At 33.8% G+C, this 20687-nt stretch overlaps 1 protein-coding gene across 1 annotated transcript in view; it reads right to left on the bottom strand.

Moving 5' to 3' along the window:
- LOC113079348 (transmembrane protein 178B-like) overlaps positions 1–13644 on the bottom strand; it is a 39299-nt gene extending 25655 nt beyond the window's left edge. Inside the window, exon 1 of the mRNA XM_026251600.1 lies at positions 13210–13644. The gene's annotated coding sequence lies outside the window, so the exon portion shown is untranslated. The remainder of the gene's footprint in view (positions 1–13209) is intronic.
- Between the last annotated feature and the right edge of the window lie 7043 nt (positions 13645–20687).

Genomic DNA, 20687 nt, shown 5'->3' on the forward strand with positions numbered 1-20687 from the left:
GACGGGATTTGATCTAATGACAGTAAATAGTGAAGCATCACAAAACACACTGGTGTGAAATTCTATGTGGCAGCCAGTCACGGCAACGTAAACCACCACCTCTTCTTTTGAGTCTAAATTACTTTGGGATTTGCAGGCAGTGGACAGAGAGTCTGTGCAATGTGACTAACCAGATTACTGCTGCACTTTACAGGGGGAGACGGAGCCGCTGGTATTGCCAGTGAAAGCACTAAGTGAGAGTCAGTATTGAGAGTTGGGTCATAATGAGGCAGGAAGGGAATTCATGTTCACTTTTGGGAAAGAAACCAAGCTTTATTAGGCATTAGGCATTTAACTATATTAAATATAATCTCATGATATATACAGTGTGTGTGTGTGTGTACTTATTCTTTACATATTACAATTGTATATACTATTATATAATACACTCCATCCACATTGTTTTTAATAGTATTGAATTAAACACAATTTTTATGCCATGGCCAATACTGAAATGCTGTTATTTTGTTTAGAGAAGAGGGCAGGAACTGAATCTGTAAAAGTTGCGAGTCAGATTTAAATCAGCCTCACTGACATGTGCATCATGGTTGATTGAGCTATCCAAAAAAACCTTCTATAAGAAATATGTTACACTGGCATGGTCACTTAGTCAAGCAGTCTTCCATCAAACGTTTGAGTTTGAACCTTAAATATCAAATCAAGTAACTTTTATGAATAGATAAACATTTAAAATCATGAGTTTTTAGCAGCCAATGCGGGTAGAAAGCAGTGGGGTCGTTCAGGAAGACTGTCTGACACGTGCAACACATTTATTGATGAAGATGATCAATAAGTGGAGAAGCAGTATCACAACAATTGCCATCAGATAGCTCACACGCAGTGCCACATTTCTCCAAAGAGCTCCTTCACAGCCTGGACATTGTGTTCTGCCAGCCATATTCATCTTTTGAATGAAAGTCATGAAGTTCAGCGACTGAAACGGTCACATTTTGAGAGTTGGGGCTGATTCTCATAATTACCATGACAGCGTAATGGCCCTCATCTATGCTCAATATATAATAGATTCCTATATACTATAATCAGCCTCAGTCTCAGCACTGAAACGCATCATTAGCACCTATTTCTGTGATGGTTTACCCACAGCGTCCACACCCCATCATGATGAAAATTCAGATATTATCAGTTAAAACCCCTTTATAGTACACACTGCAAACACACATCTAATGCCATTAGAGATGATGCCAGACACGAGAGCACTGTTTGCTTTACATACATTTACATACCTAGCTCCAATGAACTACAGTGCTCGATAGCATTGTTATTAACCCTGCTGTTAGTGCACTGAATACTGGTTTTACAAGGCCATTCTGAGAATTAGATTTTTATTTTATGAAGAAAACTTAACCTATATGTGGTGATTGCACTTGGAGGATGGGTTACATGCCAAAGTTTGATATCAAGGCTTGTGGGTTTGTTCACTACACTAAATAACATTTATATTATTATTTTAGATAAGTTAAGTGTATTCAAATAGTATCCGCGACAAATAAAAAGTTATTATAAAGTTCAAGTTATTATAAAGTTGAAGTCTGGTTGATTACTGATAATATTTAATAACTCTGAAGATTTCAAATAAAGCATTAAAATGGACTAATGATGTCTATAAAATGCCTTTAGTATTCACTGGTCTGCAGCATCTCTGTGCTGGTGTTCTTCGGTGAGGACAGAAATGTTTGTGTATCTTCTCTCTCTCTTCAGTGCTTTAAGAGAATAAGCAGTGTGGGGGTTGCAGAGCCAACACATGGCACACCTCCAGCTCCCTTCTCTTACTCAGACAGTTTCAGGCAATGCACACACACACACACACACACACACACACACACATGCTGCTTTCTCGTCCTGCCTTTCCCAGGAACATTCAAATCTGTATGCTGCTTTCTTACAGGAAGGAACCAAACTTCTGCAGCTCTGAAAAATTCAGCTTAAACTCAGTTTTACATTTTGAAACTCTATTAATACAGCATGTCAAAATATATAGGAGCGTTCTTGATGGATTTTGCATCTGGGATGGAGTTATTTAGCAGTCTGGACCTCTCAGGAGGACCGAAGGCTCTGTTATGTGTCACATGTAATGGATGTTTATTTCTCCTGCTTTGTCTTCATGTTTTAACACAACCAGACCTACACTTTATCAATGCCAGGCTCCAAGGTGACTAAGGACATGATACTAGAATATAAACCACCTGATTTGTCGTTAAACTCCATAACCAGCAGAAGTTAATATGAGTATAGTGCTGTTGTGATGTTCTCAAAATAATTTGATCACCATGATTATATTTATTTTATTGTATATTTTATTATTTATTTACTTTATGCTTATAAGCATATATTAAGTAATCTGTTGACTTTATTTATATACTATAAAATAAATATATTTTCTATTTCCTTTTTAAACTTTGTGTAATTATGAAATCATTCATTAAATGATTTCATAATTGCACTCAAAGTATAAAAATGTATTTTATAGTCATTATTCTTATTTCAAATATATTTTAAATATATATATTTTTTACATGCATTCTGTACAGTGTTCTTTACTACACATTTATTTTGCATGTATGTATTTTTATATATGTATACTCTTATTACTTATTATTTATTAGATATAATAAATCTAATTAATTATTTTAAATAAAAATAGTATTCATGGATTTAGTATAATTTACTACTAAATTTCATAACCATTTATTTATTTAATAAGTTAGTTTAGTTAGTTAAAATATTTATCTTAAATATAATATAATTATAACATTTCTTTATTTTATTATTTATGTACTTTTTATGGATACATTCAGTGTACTGTAATTCCTTAAATTGTAATAATATTTTGGAATCAAATGTTTTATTAATAAGTTGATGCTATTTATGTTATTTTTTAAAATATACTATAAATATATTTATTTATTTTATTTTTATTTAGCTTTTAATGCATAAATACACTGTGGTTTAAAAGACCAAACAACCCGATTTTAAAAACAAATTTACCCCGAAGATATTTTTGGATTTCCAAAAATGAAATATGTAAAATAAAGAAAAATGATGACATAACAAAACTAAGAAATGCCAGATTGAGTGCAACTGTCATTAAAGCAAAAAAAACAACTTCATCTTTTCACTCAGATGTATTATTTGATTTTATTAGCCTAATGTTAGTGTAATCTATTAATACTGGCATCATAAACACATAACAAGTTTCAGATATGGGTGTACTGTATTTAACTTGATCACAATTTAATAAACACCTTGTAAATTAATAATTGTAGCAGTTATTCAAACAGCAAATAAATGTATATAGAGAAAATGCAAATAGATACATTTTTTACTAACTGTCTTCGATATTTGGACCCATTTATGGCGTGCTCAGATCTGAATTATTAATTTAGGTGACTGGGCGCCCCATAGTTACTTACTCATGCTTACTAATATGTTGATTGTGACAGACAGTGTTGCTCCAGGGAGAACAGCTTTTACTTTAATGCTGTGCTGTACGCCATTGTGAGTTTGCCTGGCAAAATGGGGTCAAAATGTAATTCTACTGTTGGAATGTTAAGTACGGATTGGCTTTTGGATCTGTAAAGACTGGATTCTAGGGCTAGTTAGTCACCATCATCACTACATGCTGGGAGAAATGTTGGTTTACCGCTCGGTCCCTCTGAGGTAAAGCTGAAGAGAATGAAGCTATTTTTGAGGCAGAGAGAAACGTTCATGCATGGCAAAAAGACGGATTATCCATACAGACAAATATAGAGATGTATCAGGTGGATTAACGACAGTGATTATGCTGAAAATGCGCTGCCAAGCACGCTGATTTGGTGAAACGCCTTTTTCAATCTCTGCTTTCTGTTTAACAAGCAGCTCTTATGAATTTCAGCCTTTGTTTCTTTACTTGATGTATTTGGTCCTTGGAGTAAGAATGGCTACAAAAATGAGAAGGATATATGAGAAAAACTGTCAAGAACATATTTCTCCACAAAATCAAAATCAAAAGTACATTTTTACTGAAAGCAACCATTACGTTTTATATATATTATATATATATATATATATATATATATATATATATATATATATATATATATATATATATATATATATATATATACACATTAAGATTAGATGTTTATGACAATTAAGCATTAAATAGTTACTGTTTTTGATCATTGCAGTAATTCCAGTTAAAAATGGAATTAAAACAAATTACAATAGTATTTCTTATTCCACTGGAATATTTATGTATGTATTACCTTAAAATGATGAGAATTTGGAAGGAAAATTGATATAATTGTCATGAAATGTCATGCAAAACTAATCTTAATAGTACTAAACAAAAGTTTAATCTGTACAGAATGAAAAATCTAATGAAAATTATTTTGATGTGGGAGTGAGATGACCAGGACATCAAAAATTGGACACAATTTATTTATCTATTTATTATTATATTATACAATATATTATGCATATTATACAATTTATTATTTATTATACATTTTTTAACATTATTTTGTGATTAAATGTATTATTAAAACTTTGACTTAATTATTTAAGCAACTTTTTTTTTTTAAATATACTACAAATAAACAATTATTACTTTTTTAGTATTTATCTTTTTATAAATGCATTTAGTGTAATGTAAAAAGCCTGAGACTTCAAGATTTGAAATATAAACCTGGTTTTGTTTTAGGATTTCCAAAAGTGAAAAAAATGTAAAAGAAACATAATGACACAACAGGAAAAAAAAAAGTAATCTTGAGTGTGGTTGTCATTAAAGCAAAAGCTGGACGTTACTAAGCCCAAAAACTAATGAATTATGAAATTCGCATTTCAGTTTTCTGAATTCAACTTTTCACACTGTGTTTTTCACAAGATTCACTTAAAAAATAAAAATCTGAATTAATTTTACCAAAATGCCATGTGCTTAAATTCAAAGTACAACCAATTTGGGAAAATAATGTTGAAATGCAGTGAAAGATGTGAATGGATTTTAATCAAGCCATTAATGCTGTGTACGTGCACACCTATTTTTATGGAGAAAAACATAATCTTAGGCCTCTGAAGTGCTCGATACATCCCTTGCTTTCCACTGCGTCAGTTATGGAAGGACCATTAGAGCGTTTGTCATTAAAGTTCTCCCAGTGAAGCGCTTAATGAACTGAGAGCTGCAGCTCCAGTCCAGCAGTTCAACTAATCCAGGAAAGTCTCTATGGATGCCATCACCTACAGCAACAAAGCCAGAGGCTGTTCTCTTGTGGGACAGAGAAGGCATATACATGCTCAGTTATAATGTCCTCACCCATCCCTCCCCTTTTTTAATTGGCTACGGTTCTCTGTTCTCCTGTGTGTGCTAACCTAGGGGACAGGAAGTTCTCCCTGTAGAACAAGAGGGATTCAGAGACGGTTCCTGGATCAGTTAAGGACATCATGGCAGATGTAGAGCCAGTAGAGTTTAACAGTGATCACCCAATTTACAGTGGTATTTGTTCCGGATGTATTTTTCCCATTCATTTTTATCATTCCACCAGGAGTACCACAACCACACCAACCAGCTGTGAGATGAATTGCAATATTACAGCATTTGATTTAAATCTAAAAAAGTATTTCCAAATCTGAAGAAGAAGAAAACAACAAGCTTTTATGAGCTAATGACTTATGAATTTAAAACGTCATTGATCGTTTTTGTGTGGTTTTTTGTTATCTGTATATAATCAAGGATATACTATACAATGCAATATATAAAATAAAAGTTTTTTATTTTTTGAGAGTGTGGTAAATGCATTTGATTACATCACTCAGTGGTGCTTAGTAGTTGTTGCTTCTGTGGAAACAGTGATTGGCTGATCCATTTTTCACATAGGGTTTTTTTAAAAAGCCTTTGTTAAAGCATTATAAGCCATGAACTAAACCACACGGACCATCAACTACAAGGATAATTATAACATTGTAAAAAAAAATGTTTAAGCAAAAGATTATTTGAAAATTGGACAAAGGTACAAGACTAAGTACTCAAAGGCTTTAATGAGGAAAATAACTACAATTCCATTGTGAATGACATACTCAAATTAAATCGATGGAATATAACATATAAAGCTAATAATTGAAAGTTTTTAGTTGTATCTATAGAAACAATATTTTAAGTTTGTTGTTTAATATTGAAGTATTTTGAGAGTATACTGAGACTGGCTTGATTGTATAATTTGCAGTGCTTCACTGAAATGGGTGGGGTTTAAGATCTCTTGGCCCAGTTTGTTTGCTGCAACTCTCTGATTGCTGGAATTTTCTGTATAGCGTCATTGGTGGATTTCATAACACATTCTGCTATTAACGTGATTATTTTAAAAGTTAAAGTAAGTGGAACTAGCGTGAACAAAAGGGTGCAACAAAAGCATATACAATTGATTAGTCCAAAACATACTTTTAAAATATTGACACTTAGTTTTTAAATAATCTTTGTCGTCTTGGAAATGGACAAAAAAATATTGATGACTCATCCTGCACCTCAGACTTTTTTGTCCAATCAAATGTTAAAAAAATCTCCCTTCATTATGACTATGATGTAAAGGACCTAAAGCCAATGGGCTTTTCCGAATAACATAAAACATGTCTTACCATTTCATGGCAAATTGAAACACTTACTTGTGGCTTACACAGAAGGACATATCATCTCAAATCTCATGGCAAGTCTATCAAGTTTTAAATATTACTGTTAAAAATCATTTTCTTTATCTAGACCACTACTGTAACCCCACCATGGGGATGTATTGTTGAAGGAATGAGAACCTCAAGGATACAGCTTTTGTTTGCATTTGAGTTGAAAAGCATGATGTTGCAAAAGAAACGCATTGCCACCAAGACACTGTGCGGCGTTCAGACTCTTGACCTTGACAGCCTACTCCTACTCTGCAAAAGAGAAACAGACACGGCCTGCAGTGTGACCATGTTTTTATCTTGTCACGATTTTTGTGCCATAGGCCTTTGTGATGAATTCATGGCCTAATTTAATCTGCAACTACTAAACGCTACAGCTTAGAGCAGCCAGAGAGTGATTCAGTTGCCTCTGTATGACTGAAGAGGAAAAAAAAGAGCCCAGTTTATCAGAATATACTGTAATCTGGCCAAATTTTTTTCACTTAAAAAAAAACAGTAGCTTTGGATGTCTGGAACATGCAACCATTGTATACGTTATGCAAGCTTAGTGCATAGAAAGTTTTAATGGTGAAGTGTGCCATTTTTAATGCTACTATTTAGGTTAGAAATTCTGTATTTGTTATTTTTTTTTATAAATTGCATGATGATTTTTTTGATGATTTTTTGGGGCCGTACAAGCTTATTACCTATACGTAAGTATGGAGATTATTCTCTGTTTTTAAACCATGTTATTGATCTGATTCTACACAATATTTTGGCACAGCAAGTGTAAACAGCAATTGCAATAGTATGGCAGTTTTCTCTCCATCTGAATTCTGAGATCAAAGTAAGCCGCTGATTTGTGGCCAATGGGCAACTTCCACTCAGCCATCCGTAGACTAATCACTAGGCGGCCGTCTGACAGATTACAGCCCTTCTGGATGTGGCGGTCACAGTCAAACCCACAGGGAACTCTGCCTAATCTGAAATGCCCCGTGAGCATAATGTGTAAAGTCCATTGATCTACAGTAGTGCTCTAAGCTTTGCTCTTGTTATATTTTATATTTTCCTGTTCATTTACAGTCTGTTGATCGTATTACCCATCAATCATCCAGAAATGGGGTGTTGATGCGACGCGTTCTGCCATTCAGTTGTCTGTTGAGGATGTGGTGCGTGAGTGTGGATAATTGCGAGTCAAAATGGTGCAATCTATAAACTGCCAGGACAAAGAACTCGCAGTTTGTAATTAATAGCAAAGGGATTAACAAACTCATATTACATAAATGGGCTTGTGGATATCTCAGCTGAATTGTTAATTTTTAGGCGGCAGTTTTGTCTTGTTGGTGATAAAAATAAACTGCATTGTTCAGGTTTCTATAAACAACTCCAAAATGACCAAGGTCTTTACACATGTTTATGCAGACAAGGTTATCTGGTACAGAGAGGATTATGGTTGTAAATAAAGCTTTGAATAATGTGAATAGTACGACGGGATGTTTGGTGCCTGATAATGCCACATTTATTTACCGCTTTTCTCACGTGTCTGTTTTCATCCATAAAACACATCTTCAAGTTTGCAAGGTGACATTTGCACTCATTCTCATTCTACAACCTTTACAATTATGTTTCATGTACCAAAATAAAAAAATCTCAACCCAGGCACACTGGAAATATGTTTCCAGCTCAAATGAACACTTGAGACAGTAAAACATCAAAAAAATAAAATAAAGTATGATTCCTTTTCACACAAATTATGAATACATGTGAGATTATCAAAGAAGAAATATTTGTTTTGGCAATGAAGGTTAATGCTCAAGCAGTTTAAATGTGAGTACAGAGATGATACAAATTGCTCCATCCCACCTTAATAGTGTCTGATTACAGAAGTGACAGTTAATTACACTTAATTCATTTCCTCTGCGTATCCCACTCTGGGGTAAAGACTAAATTACCGCTTAGGATGTTATTATGTCATTACAGGTCCTGTTTTTAGCAGGGTCCCAAGACAAAATTCATCAAGCTATCAAACAAACGTTTTGCTTAAGAAACAACTTCAGTAAAATATGTAACTTTAAAAGGATAATTCACCCCAAAATTAAAATTCTGTCATTAATTACTCACCCTCATGCCACTCCAAACCCTTAAGACCTTTGTTCATCTTGGTACAAAAATTAAGGTATTTTTGATGAAATCCGAGAGCTTTTTAGGCCCTGAAGACTGACACGGAAGAGAAGAAATTGCTTAATAAATGTATTTTTGTTTAATTTGCACACAAAAACTATTTTTTAAGCTTCATAAAATTAAGGTTGAACCACTGATGTCACATGGATCATTTTAATGATGTCCACACTGCCTTTCTGGGCCTTGAACGTGTCAGTTGTGTTGCTATGCAGGGTCAAAAAACTCTTTTAGATTTCATTGAAAATATCTTAATTTGTGTTCTGAAGATGAACAATGGTCTTACGGATTTGGAAAAACATGAGATTTTGGGTGAACTGTCCTTTTAAAGTTGTATGAGCTGTCAAGTTTTAAAACACTTTTGCCACTATAATATAATGCCATTGTTTAATATTCATTTGGGGCTTTTTTCAGCTAATGATACCAATATATATGATTTTATTATTATTTATTAAAATGAACTGCAATATCAATATATAGACTGCGTTTCATTTAATAAATTTGATATTTTTTTTAATTAATGTTTTTTAAATTAAATAAAATTTGATCTGATTTATGTGATTATGTGATGTGACTTATTGTGTTTAAATTAATTTATTAATTCAACTACAAAAATATTTTGATTCATGTTTTCGTTTTTGTTTAAAAGTATTGATGTGATTCATTGAATTAAATTAAATCGGTATATACATATTTTAAATACATGAATACTTTTTACATTTTAATTTAATTAAACAATATTGATATGTGATTAGTTGATTGATATTTAAATCCCATTTAAAACGTTTTAATGAATACATAAATTTACTCATGTAATTAAAATCAATTATTGACGTGATTATTTGCATGATGTGTGTTTAATTGCAATTAATTTAATTAAATATCATATTAAGTATATCATGTAATTGATTGGTTTACATGAATATATTTAATGATCTAACCATCATAATTGACTAGTTCTATAAAATCCTTCTGATTTTTTTCTTCTTCTACTTTTTTTTTTGGCTTTTTAAATCCAATGCTTGACTCTCTTTGGTCTCTGAAGCACTAAGCAGTTTCTGAGTTGAGTGCACCGAGATCTGGAGGATTTGGAAACCAAGATCATAATTCGCCTCTTTGGGCACCTTTACGCATCACGGCAGATTATTTCCTGTCATGTTCATTGACAGCTTCCTGCTGCTCATTTTTGGTGCTTCCTTTTGATCTTACAAAATCCCTAAGCTGCTAAAGTTACTGAACCAAGCCATCTTCATCCAAAGCCAAAACGCAAAAAGCATTTTCAGTTTTGAGCTGAATGTGCCGTCCATGGCTAAAACAAGTGATTTTGGCTTCGGCTGAGTCAAAACTTTTGCTTTCATATTCCATATAATAGAAGTTGCGTCGTCTTTTGTGACTTTCTTGCTGGTATAGTCAGTTTCCTGGTGTGTTGACTGACAAGTACAAATGAGTGTTGTGTATATCCCACAGCCTTCTGAAGTCTTGCTGATGTCACTCGCGAGCAGATAAGCTTTATGAGAGCGCAGGAAATGTTCTAACCTCGCTTTGTTCAATTTCACACACTTTATGAAATGTCAGGTCTCAGTTCTCATCCAAGCGAGACGCAAACAAAAACAATACAAGCTGCCATGACTCTTGAGCGTTTCCTGTTCTGTTGATTCTAGACATCACAACAAAACACAAGCTTTGATCTCACGCCTTCACCAGTGGCCGGTTGAGACATCTAAGAATTCCTTTTGAGCCTTTTTGGCAGTGTTACCCAGGTTCAGACCCATTTCCTAGACAGTACTAGAGTAATTTACTTCTCAATGTCCACTAATGGAGAGTTCTTGACCTCTCATGAGATCAATATGGCACTCAAAGGAATCAAAGCCTTAAATGCCATGTTTCTATAGTTAATTCTTTTTTTCTGTTTACATTTAAGGTTCTCTCATTAAACATCTCAGCCTGACCTTAACCGAGAAATTGACCCTTCCGTGTCTTTCCTTACAGTTTAGGTCAGAATTCTTGGATCAAATAACAGACACACTGGGAGACTCTAAATACCATGTGAACATGTTTTAATCTAGGCTCAGGCTGTGTATGAGAAGTATTTTAACTAGAGATACACAATATATTAGATCGTATTAGTGATCAGTTGATATTAGGTGTCTCTTTATTGGATATTTAATTATGCATCCTTATTTCCTTTAATTTAAACATTGATTACCGATTATTATTATATAGTATACAAGGTGTATGTAAAGTTTGTGGCCACTGGCCAGTCAAATTTTAATATTTTTCTTCAGTAAGGATGCATTAAGTTGGTCAAAAATTACAAAATTACATGATTTTACATCTTTAAAGAGACATTTCAAATAAAAAAGTTTTTACTTTCTCATGAATTCTGGAAAAACTTTTTCTATATTTAATGAAAACATTAAGCAGCACAACTGTTTTAGAATTTGATAATAATAGGAAATGTCTCTGTCTTCATCACAGTGGTAAATTACATTTGAAAATACATTAATACATTATCAACAGTTGTTATTATAAAGCATAAAAATATTTCACAATGTTAATGTTTTTCATTTTTATTTTTGATCAAATTAATGCTGCCATGTTGAACAAAAGTTAAAATAAAATAAATAATTAAAATAAATAAAAATCTAACTAACCCCAGACTTTTGAACTGTAGCATATATTAATTTATTCAAAATTAACACAACTGATTTTGTCTTTTAGTATTTTATTTTCAGTTCATTTGGAGGAAATAGAAACATCAGCTATTTATTAGTTATATTATGGCTCATAACTCATAACATAAACTGTAACTCCATCAGCAAGATTTCTTGCTGGGGTCAGGGGTCAAACTTTGATATCAAAAAGTGAATTACAGGATTACGGGTTCACTTGAACCAGATACTGTGCACAAAATAGAAACCGTAAGAAATGTTGGGTACCAAAGAAATCTTTCATCTGTTGCACTTGACTGCACTGAGAGCGGTCTCTTTCTTGCAGTGTCATTTATGCATCTCCACGTTGAAGCTTTGGAAAATGAGGAAAAAGAGAGATGGAGGTGTAGATTCTGGTGGGTTTTGGGGTTAAAGGAGAGGTGTCTCTTCAGTCACCTGACAGAGGCTGATCTCCGCATCGCATTGAAGTGTGACCACATGACAGTTTGAGGGCATGCTGAATCCTGCTCTTTCTTCTGTCCACGAGTAGCTCCAAACCACAATCTCATCCCTTAAGAGGGTTTCAAACAAGACAATACCATCCAAGGAGAAGGCCTTTTGTGTAGATTTACACGCTCCCCACTGAGTGTAAATTTTGCAAACTGTAGTGAAAACCAGTGTCACAACTGTGGACGTCAGCCAGAAAGGAGAAGCTTCACACCAAAGAGCCATATTTAGACAACCTTGATGTATTGCATGCTTCCTCAGTCCAGTTTTTAATGGCAATTTGTTCCCCAAGCTAAACTGTAAATTGCTTTTATTCAGCAAAAACACTAATGTAAACTAATCTAAATGTATCAAAATTGAAAGCGAAGACATTATAATTTTACAAAATATCTCTATTTTAAATGCATTCCATTGTTTTTAACTTTCTTCACCAAATCAGTATATTACAGTCATTTCTGAAGCATCATATGACACTGAAGACTGGAGTAAACCAACTGCTAAATAAAACGAAAGTAAATGCCTAAAAAATTACAATGCATTGCATTTAATGCATGTAACATGTAAATTATATTTGAAATATGTTCACTGTATTTTATTTTCATCAGCAAAATTGATTTATAAATGGTATATATGGCACATTTAATAAAACCTCAAGAGGAGGCATGTTTAAAAATCTGTGAATAATGGGCTTTCCAGTTTTGCTCAGATTTTTGTGGGTCAGGTTGCGCACTAATACTCTGTATTCGCCCATTTTTTCCACCACTTCTCTATAAGCATCTTCATAATTTCCTTTTTATATGGGGAGGGTGGAAACCAAGCAAAAGTGGGTCAACAAGGTACATCTGACTTTGAGATATGTACCCTACTTCCTCCTTCCACCTTCCACAAACCAACAACAAATCACCTCATCTTTTGGTCTACTGAGAGCTTGCCCAAAATAATTTAATCAAACTACAACATGTTGCACTCCAACTTCCATATCTGGTTTTGACTAAACATCAGCAAGTAATATGTCTGAGTAAATGAGATCACTAGGTCAGACATGATTACTGTTTGTACAGTTTACAAAGTGCTTGTCTCAGCACTAAAGGTTAAAATATACACTGATTCGTATAAATGTAACTTAGTCAAGCTAGCATGGCAGTTTAAGATATTAATCCATTAGTTATTTAAAGCAAGGAAAGTTACTCACGCAGAGAGTGCCACTCATCCTGACGAATGGTCTTGGTGATGTTGTAAGAGAGATTCTTGGGTATTGCAGCCGAGGAGTAGTGGTACTTGATATAGGAGCATCTTGCAATGGACCCTGCAAGTAGAAAAGGAAAAAACAGTTTACTATAATCCCAGAAACATGTTTATAATAAAAAGTTAAAGGAATAATTCACCCAAAAGTGAAAATTTGCTAGTGGTTTTCATGCCCTCAGATCATCCAAGTCCATTCAAAATTTAGCATTATATCACTTGCTAACCAATGAATCCTCTGCGGTGAATGGGTACCATCAGAATGAGAGACAAACAGCTGATAAATGCACAGTATGTAATCCACAAATAATCAGCATGACTCCAATCCATCAGTTAACCTCTCGTGAAGTGAAAAGCTAAGTATTTGAAAGAAACAAATTTAGAATTTAAACAATTGCTTCTGGCCGAAATACAAGATTAATGCTTCCTTCGATGAAAAACGCCATCCCTTGTTATCCCATATATCAAAATACTGATATATATTTGTCATTTGGATGGCAATATTAAATATTTTCAGTATATTTGAATTTTTGGGTGAACTATACTTTCAAGTGAATTATATAGTGAACTATAATGCTAAGAAATGTAATGATCAATCAGTATATTGTACTGACAAGTACAACAATAGTCTTGATTTAAATAGAGAAACATTTTTTAGGCATGTATTGCACAACACGCTCCTGATTTTCACTTCACTGTATTTAGCACGATCAGAATACAAATCTTCACACCTTCGATTTCCTTCTTTCCTTCTCTTTGAGAAAGAAAAGGTCTCATTTTTAGCATCCCAGGAGGCTTTTTCAACATTTACAAAGTAGTGTGATTGTGTTTCTCTTTGTTTCTAATCAAACGGCGGTTTCCTGTAGCCTGTCACATTTGAAATCCTTTTTCTACAGTGTACTTTGAGGCTTTCTGGTTGACTTGCACAGCATATCTCTCAAGCTTTGGGGAATGAGATATGTCACATAGTGTCTGAAATGATTTAATTTGGGAGCACTGTGAAGTGCGTTTGTGAATGATATGGCCTTTAGAATGAGGCTTGCACACATCCTCCCCTTTAGACAGGAATGATGTGCTCATGTGTCTTCAGAGCTCATGCACATTAACTGATCAGCAGTGAAAAATGGCTGACAAAGATAATGATACATATTTCTGAGTCCTAACGGGTACATGCCAGCAATCATTCCAGCTTGCACTATTGTCCAGGATATCATTTCCTGTTGATTATGAAACTCTGCAGATAGAAAATGGCAGCCTATATCATCCAGAAAAGAGAATTATAGTCCCAATGCTCGACTCTGTCTTCCATTATCTCTTTCTTCCAGGAACAGCTAGACCAGCTAAAATCTCTGTTGTGTTACCAAGGGAAGGTCTAGTGTCATATTGAGTACCAAATCATTACACAAGTTGAAAATGGATGCGATAGCAGTGGATCTTTACTAGTGTGACTGTAACCAGATTTACTTTACAAAAATGTGTGTGTACACGTGGTAATTCTTTAGCTTAGGGTCCAGTTCTCATTAATTAGTTGCTTATTAGCATGCATATTACTAGGATTTTTTTTAATACTTACAAAGCACATATTCATTCCTTATTCTGCGTGACTTTCTTTTAGATCCATTAATCCTACCACATTCCTAAACCTAACTTAACATCTTAATAACTATTATACAGTAGCTAGGTAGATAGATAGATAGATAGATAGATAGATAGATAGATAGATAGATAGATAGATAGATAGATAGATAGATAGATAGATAGATAGATAGATAGATAGATAGATAGATAGATAGATAGATAGATAGATAGATATTACAATCTAATTATTAATGTACAATATTAAATTCTACTAATTAGGGCCCAAGCCACTAGGGGTGTAGGGCCTTACTGTTTTCCTAGGGATTTTTTTTTTCAAACTATCTGGACTTTTTGGGAACCTTAACATGCTTTTGTGAAAAACGCTTGCTGTGGAATTTGCCATACTCCTAGGGTTTTCATCCAGTTGTCACCTAACTTGCGCAACATGATCACAAGACATAGGGCATGCTAAATTGCAAAGAGTTTTTTTATATCTTGGATGGTTTGGCTGTGGAGGGTTGATGCATTTATGAAGAAAAATAAGAAGAAAGAGGAAGTGCTTAACAACTTTTGCATATATTGTCTAGTTTTTTATCAAACTTCAGCATTCCTAATGCCACTAGGGTGATGATTGCGCTGATGGCTTGGGCCCGTCATTGCTGCTTGCAGCTCTACTCACATGTACATTAATTTGAAATAAATTATGGAAACATTTTCTTTGTGTAGTGCCACAATATTTAAACTTTTTGGATTTTACAGTATCTGCTATTCAATTCCTTTCAACTGCTTGTATTCTCTGCAAGTTTAGCTGGTACACAAGTACCAGCAAGTAACAAATTTCATCATCAAACATGTCTCACGCTGAGTTTAACAAGTAACTCTACAAACTTCTCCTCTTACACTAGCTTGTAAGATAGATTGTTCTTGGCCCTGCGTATCCCTGCAGAGCAGAAGCCGATCGGGTCAGCGACCGAGTGTAAACTAAAACCATCTTTCTTCCAGGCTGACCAGACAGCAGTGTTCCTGGGTATAGATTTTTTGATGGCCAGCAATGCCTGGGAGAGTTGAATAGATTTTAAATATGCCAAAGAAAGCTAAAGGAATCACAGGTATTTAAGTGTCACTGGGACCATGGCACTTTGTTTAGTTTGAATGTATGACTCAAATATAAAGATGTTCAGTTCAGTTAGGGACATTGACTTTCATATCGTTTTAACATTGCAATGCTTGTCAAGTTGTTTTTATATGGCTTAACTGGCATAAAATATCTATTTACAGCTACACTCCCAGGATTTTCTGCAGTCCTGATACGAGCCAGTCAATAAAAGGTCAATTGGCTTCCCTTGATGCCTTGTGCTGTTAGCACAAGGACTGTTTTTGGTCATTTTTGAGTGCGTTTTTTTTTTTTTTTTTTGACAGCCTGTTTGATTACATTTTTTCCTCTTGCTTATCAAAGAGTACTTGCTGTCTCCTTTCTTTTATATATATATTATTTATATTATTATTATTATTATTATTATTATTATTATTATTATTATTAGGGCTCAAGCCCGAAGGGGCGAAGAGCCCTATTGTTCCCCTAAGGATTATTCTTTTTCTTATTATTATTATTATTATTTTTTTTATTTTTTATTAAACCTTCCGGGGGTTTTTGGGGGCCTTAACATGCTCAAAAACTCTTGAAAATTGGCACACACATTGGAATCTGCGGCCATCAGGACGCCACAGAGACTGGGACCCGGGCGTGGCACAGGGGCTCTACAGCGCCCCCTGGAACACAGTCAGAAATCTTGAACCATAGCTCACACACACTTGCATATATTTATATGAAACTCAGTACACTTGTAGATCTCATTGAGCTGAACAACTTTCGCGCTCTATGTCAAAGGCTCCGCCCAACAGGAAGTCAGCTATTCATGGCTGTTTAAAAAAAGCATGTTCTGGAATTTGATATACTTGTCATAGGTTTTTTACATGATTGCCACCAAACTCGGTGAACATGATCTCAAGACATTGGGGATGAAAAATTGCGAGGGGATTTTTTATATCTCGAACGGTTTGCCCGTGGCGAGGCGTTGAAATTAGGGCAAAAAGTGAGAAACAGGAAATGCCTAATAACATCCACATACATTGCCTGAGTTTGATCAAACTTCATCGGTTTGTTCGATGTATGATACCGATCGTATATATGTGATTATTAAGAGTCAACGTTATAGCGCCACCAACTGGCAGCAGGAAGTGAGTCATTTTCAAAATGCTTTGAATTCAGCATCTTATTTTTACTCGATTTGCTTCAAACTTCATCAGAATAATGACAAAACATGGCCGATGTAAATCTGTTGTGGGGATATTGATATCTTATATATTGTTGCCGTGGCAACGTGTCAAACTTGAATATTCTGTTATGGTGATTTTGAGGCAGATAACAACCTCAGATTTACATGAAACTCAAAACACATATCAGTATTCTTGATAGCTAGACAATGGAAAAAGCTTTTAAAAGGGCGTGGAAGAGGCACTCTATAGCGCCACCTTTTGTCAAAAGTGGGGGGGTTAGTTTTAGCTACAGACACCAAACTCGGTACAAAAATTGTTCTTATCAACACGGACAACTTTCTAATTCACAGTCATCAGCTACGATCAACAGGAAGTCAGCTATTTTGATTTGAATGTGGATTTTTTTTTTACATTTAGCTGTGAATTAATGCATACTGCTCAGAGGAGAGTAACACTATACACACCAAACTTTGTCTACATGATGCCAAAACATTTTAAACAACTTAAATTGCCAATGGATTTTGGATAGCTTGAACGGTTTTGTCATGGTGATTTTTTTAAATGACAATAAAAATGGAATTATTAATTGTCCTGCATTTTTAAATTCCAAACACTTCAAAACCTTTTTTCATACAGAAAAAAAGTCATTCTGAGTAAATATGGATAGTTTCACGACTTTACAACACTGTATGGATAACAGAAAATTAAAAAACTGTCAGACATCTCATCTCACTCTGTCCCTCTGTTTGAGTATATGTGCTTCAGACTTCCATTGTCTGAGAGAAATAGCGCCCCTACAGGTGCAATTACCGGACTTTTACTTTCACTTTTAAATCGGTTAAAAATACAAATACATACTTAGATTTAATTCACACTGACAAGCTAAACCAACATATCTGATTATTACCGGTTCAGGGCTCATGGATAAATAATTTCTGGCCAGAGATACGTGAGAAATAGGAGAGATGAATCACCGCTCTGATCACGAGCGTCTGGAGTAAAGAGCTCAGAAAAAACGAATTTATTCCTGTTTTTAAAGCTTTTAAAAATAAATTATTACAGCGATATCACACAATCAACCAATTAGAACACACCAAGAGCTAAATTCAGATGTTTTTGAACTGTTTGTGTGAAAATTAAATATTTGTGCCTATCTGAAATCACCGCTCCGATCAGCGCTTACAGTGTCGAGCTCAAAACAAACGAATTTATTCTTGTTTAAGAGCTTTTTTAAATAAAATATTACCACAAATGCACACAATAAACCCATTGTAACACTGCAAGAGCTAAATGCAGGTGTTTGTGACTCGTTTAAGTGTGAAAGACTATTTGACACCGCCACTGGCAGAATAACATGTATCTCTCTTGAGCTGCAGGATTCTGCCTTTCGTCGTACGAACGAACACATAACGGACAAGATTATTTCAAAATAGCTTGGCGAATATGAACGAAAACAGCCAATTGAACATAAACTGTTGAGAAATAAATCTGAAGTGGATCTACTGGATTTGAATATTAAGTGACCGCATATACCAGCTGCTTCTGTCTTCAATTTGAATCTATAAAAAAAATGAAACTCATTCATCTTGGCTGCTTTTTTAATGTGTGTACGTATGTATTTATTATTTTGCTCTAACAAGAATTAATCTATATTTAATTAAATCAATTACATTTTATTTTACATTTTATTTGTCCATTTCTGCATCTAAACGCCTAAAAACATAAAACATGATCTATTATACTATTGTTAGCAATTTCTTTATCGTCCAATTTTTCTGGTGTACACACTTTTATTTTCATAATAAACTTGTTTGTTAGATTATACACAGTTACAGTGGTCTATAATAAATATTGACAGGTTTTATTCAAGCTGTTTTAGAATGATTGCAGTAGGCTAATTTTTTTAAATGTAAATCCAAAAAAAAAAAAAAATAATAAATTAATAAAAAACATTGGAAAACAATAACTGTTGTACTTTTTTTATACATTTTGTATAATTTCATAGTTTATGCATTATAGTTATAAAAACAAATAAATGTAGCCACTCACATAGAAATAGGCCTTATCCTTTTCTGACAGTTTTAGGGATTTTTAAAAATCCTAAAAAACCTTATTTGTGCTGCAAATAATAATTTCAAACTCAAAAAGTAAATAGTCAGTTCATGCTTTATAAAGCCTTGTCCCAATATTAATAGTCAGTAGTAAGCAGTTTATAAATACAGCTATAAATAGCTTGTTTTTGGTTTATAAGCACATTTGTTAAAAAGGAGAGTAAAGGGTCAGTTATCTTCCTATGAAAAATAAAAAAATAAAAATAAACAAACAACAACACTGATTGATACAGAACTCAGAAATTCTATTGTGGATTTATGATAAAATCAGCCTGTAAATGATTTCATACTCCTCCAAGAAGACACAAGTAGTTCACACCAAACTTTTTTTAACATGAAGCCAATATACTGAGATGTTAAATTGCGAATGGGTTTAGGATAGCTTAAATGGTGTGGTCATAGCGATTTATTAAAGTAACATAAAAAAAATACAATAGTTATTTTACTATATCTTTAATTTTTTTCATTCCAAACTCTTCATATTTTTTTATATACGTAGAAGTTATCATTTGAAGGAAGCACAGTAAGTTTAATAGCTTTATCATTTTCAAGAGCCAGCATAAAATTAAAACTATCATAACTTATAAATCAAGCTTGCAATTCTTAGTACCAATAATGGCCACCAGATGGAGGTATAGGATTACTTTTAAATAATTATTGTAGAAACAAGTATGATTTAAATCATTTATAGAAATCTTTCAAAGAAAAATAATATGAATTTTATGTATTTACTGATAAAATGACCCTCACTTTATTAGAATAACAAGCTGAAATATTGTGAACTGTATATTAAGAATAATTCTTTATAGGCTTTATGGACAGACACGTTTTGAGTGACTCTTGAAGGGATCAGCACCACATCCTCTTTTACCACTGTTTAAAGAATTTATCTTACAGAACAGATGCAAATTAATTTTGGATAACTTGAATGGTTTGTCGTGGTGATTTTTTGAAATAACAGTAAAAAAGTAACCAGTAAATGTCTTTTATTTTTTTAAAGTGCAGCTTCTAAACACTTCAACAAAATGTACACATAGAAGTCATGCTGAGGAAATATGCATAGTTTCATGACTATACAACACTATATGGATGATAGAAAATTAAAAAACTACCATACATCTGATGTCACTCTGTCCCTCTGTCACTGTGGGTAATGTGTGTGTGTGTGTGTGTGTTTGTGTGTTAAGTGTGTGTTGCTGAGTTTGTGTGAATGTGTGGGAGAGGGGATGGGCTTGGTGTCAGAGAGAGAGAGAGAGAGAGAGAGAGAGAGAGAGAGGGAGGGAGACTTAATCATCTCTTTAATCACCAGCAGAAAAAAAAAGCAATTTTGTGTTGTTGTTGTTTTTTCATCATTAACAGCTTAAGAAATATCTTAGGCCTCAACATCAAACTGTTGCTGCTTTATATAGCCATCTCCCAAAATTAATAGTCATTAGTAAGCATTTTATAAATACAGCTATAA

The sequence above is a fragment of the Carassius auratus genome, unplaced genomic scaffold (genome assembly GCF_003368295.1).
Source record: "Carassius auratus strain Wakin unplaced genomic scaffold, ASM336829v1 scaf_tig00027754, whole genome shotgun sequence".
NCBI lineage: Eukaryota > Metazoa > Chordata > Actinopteri > Cypriniformes > Cyprinidae > Carassius > Carassius auratus.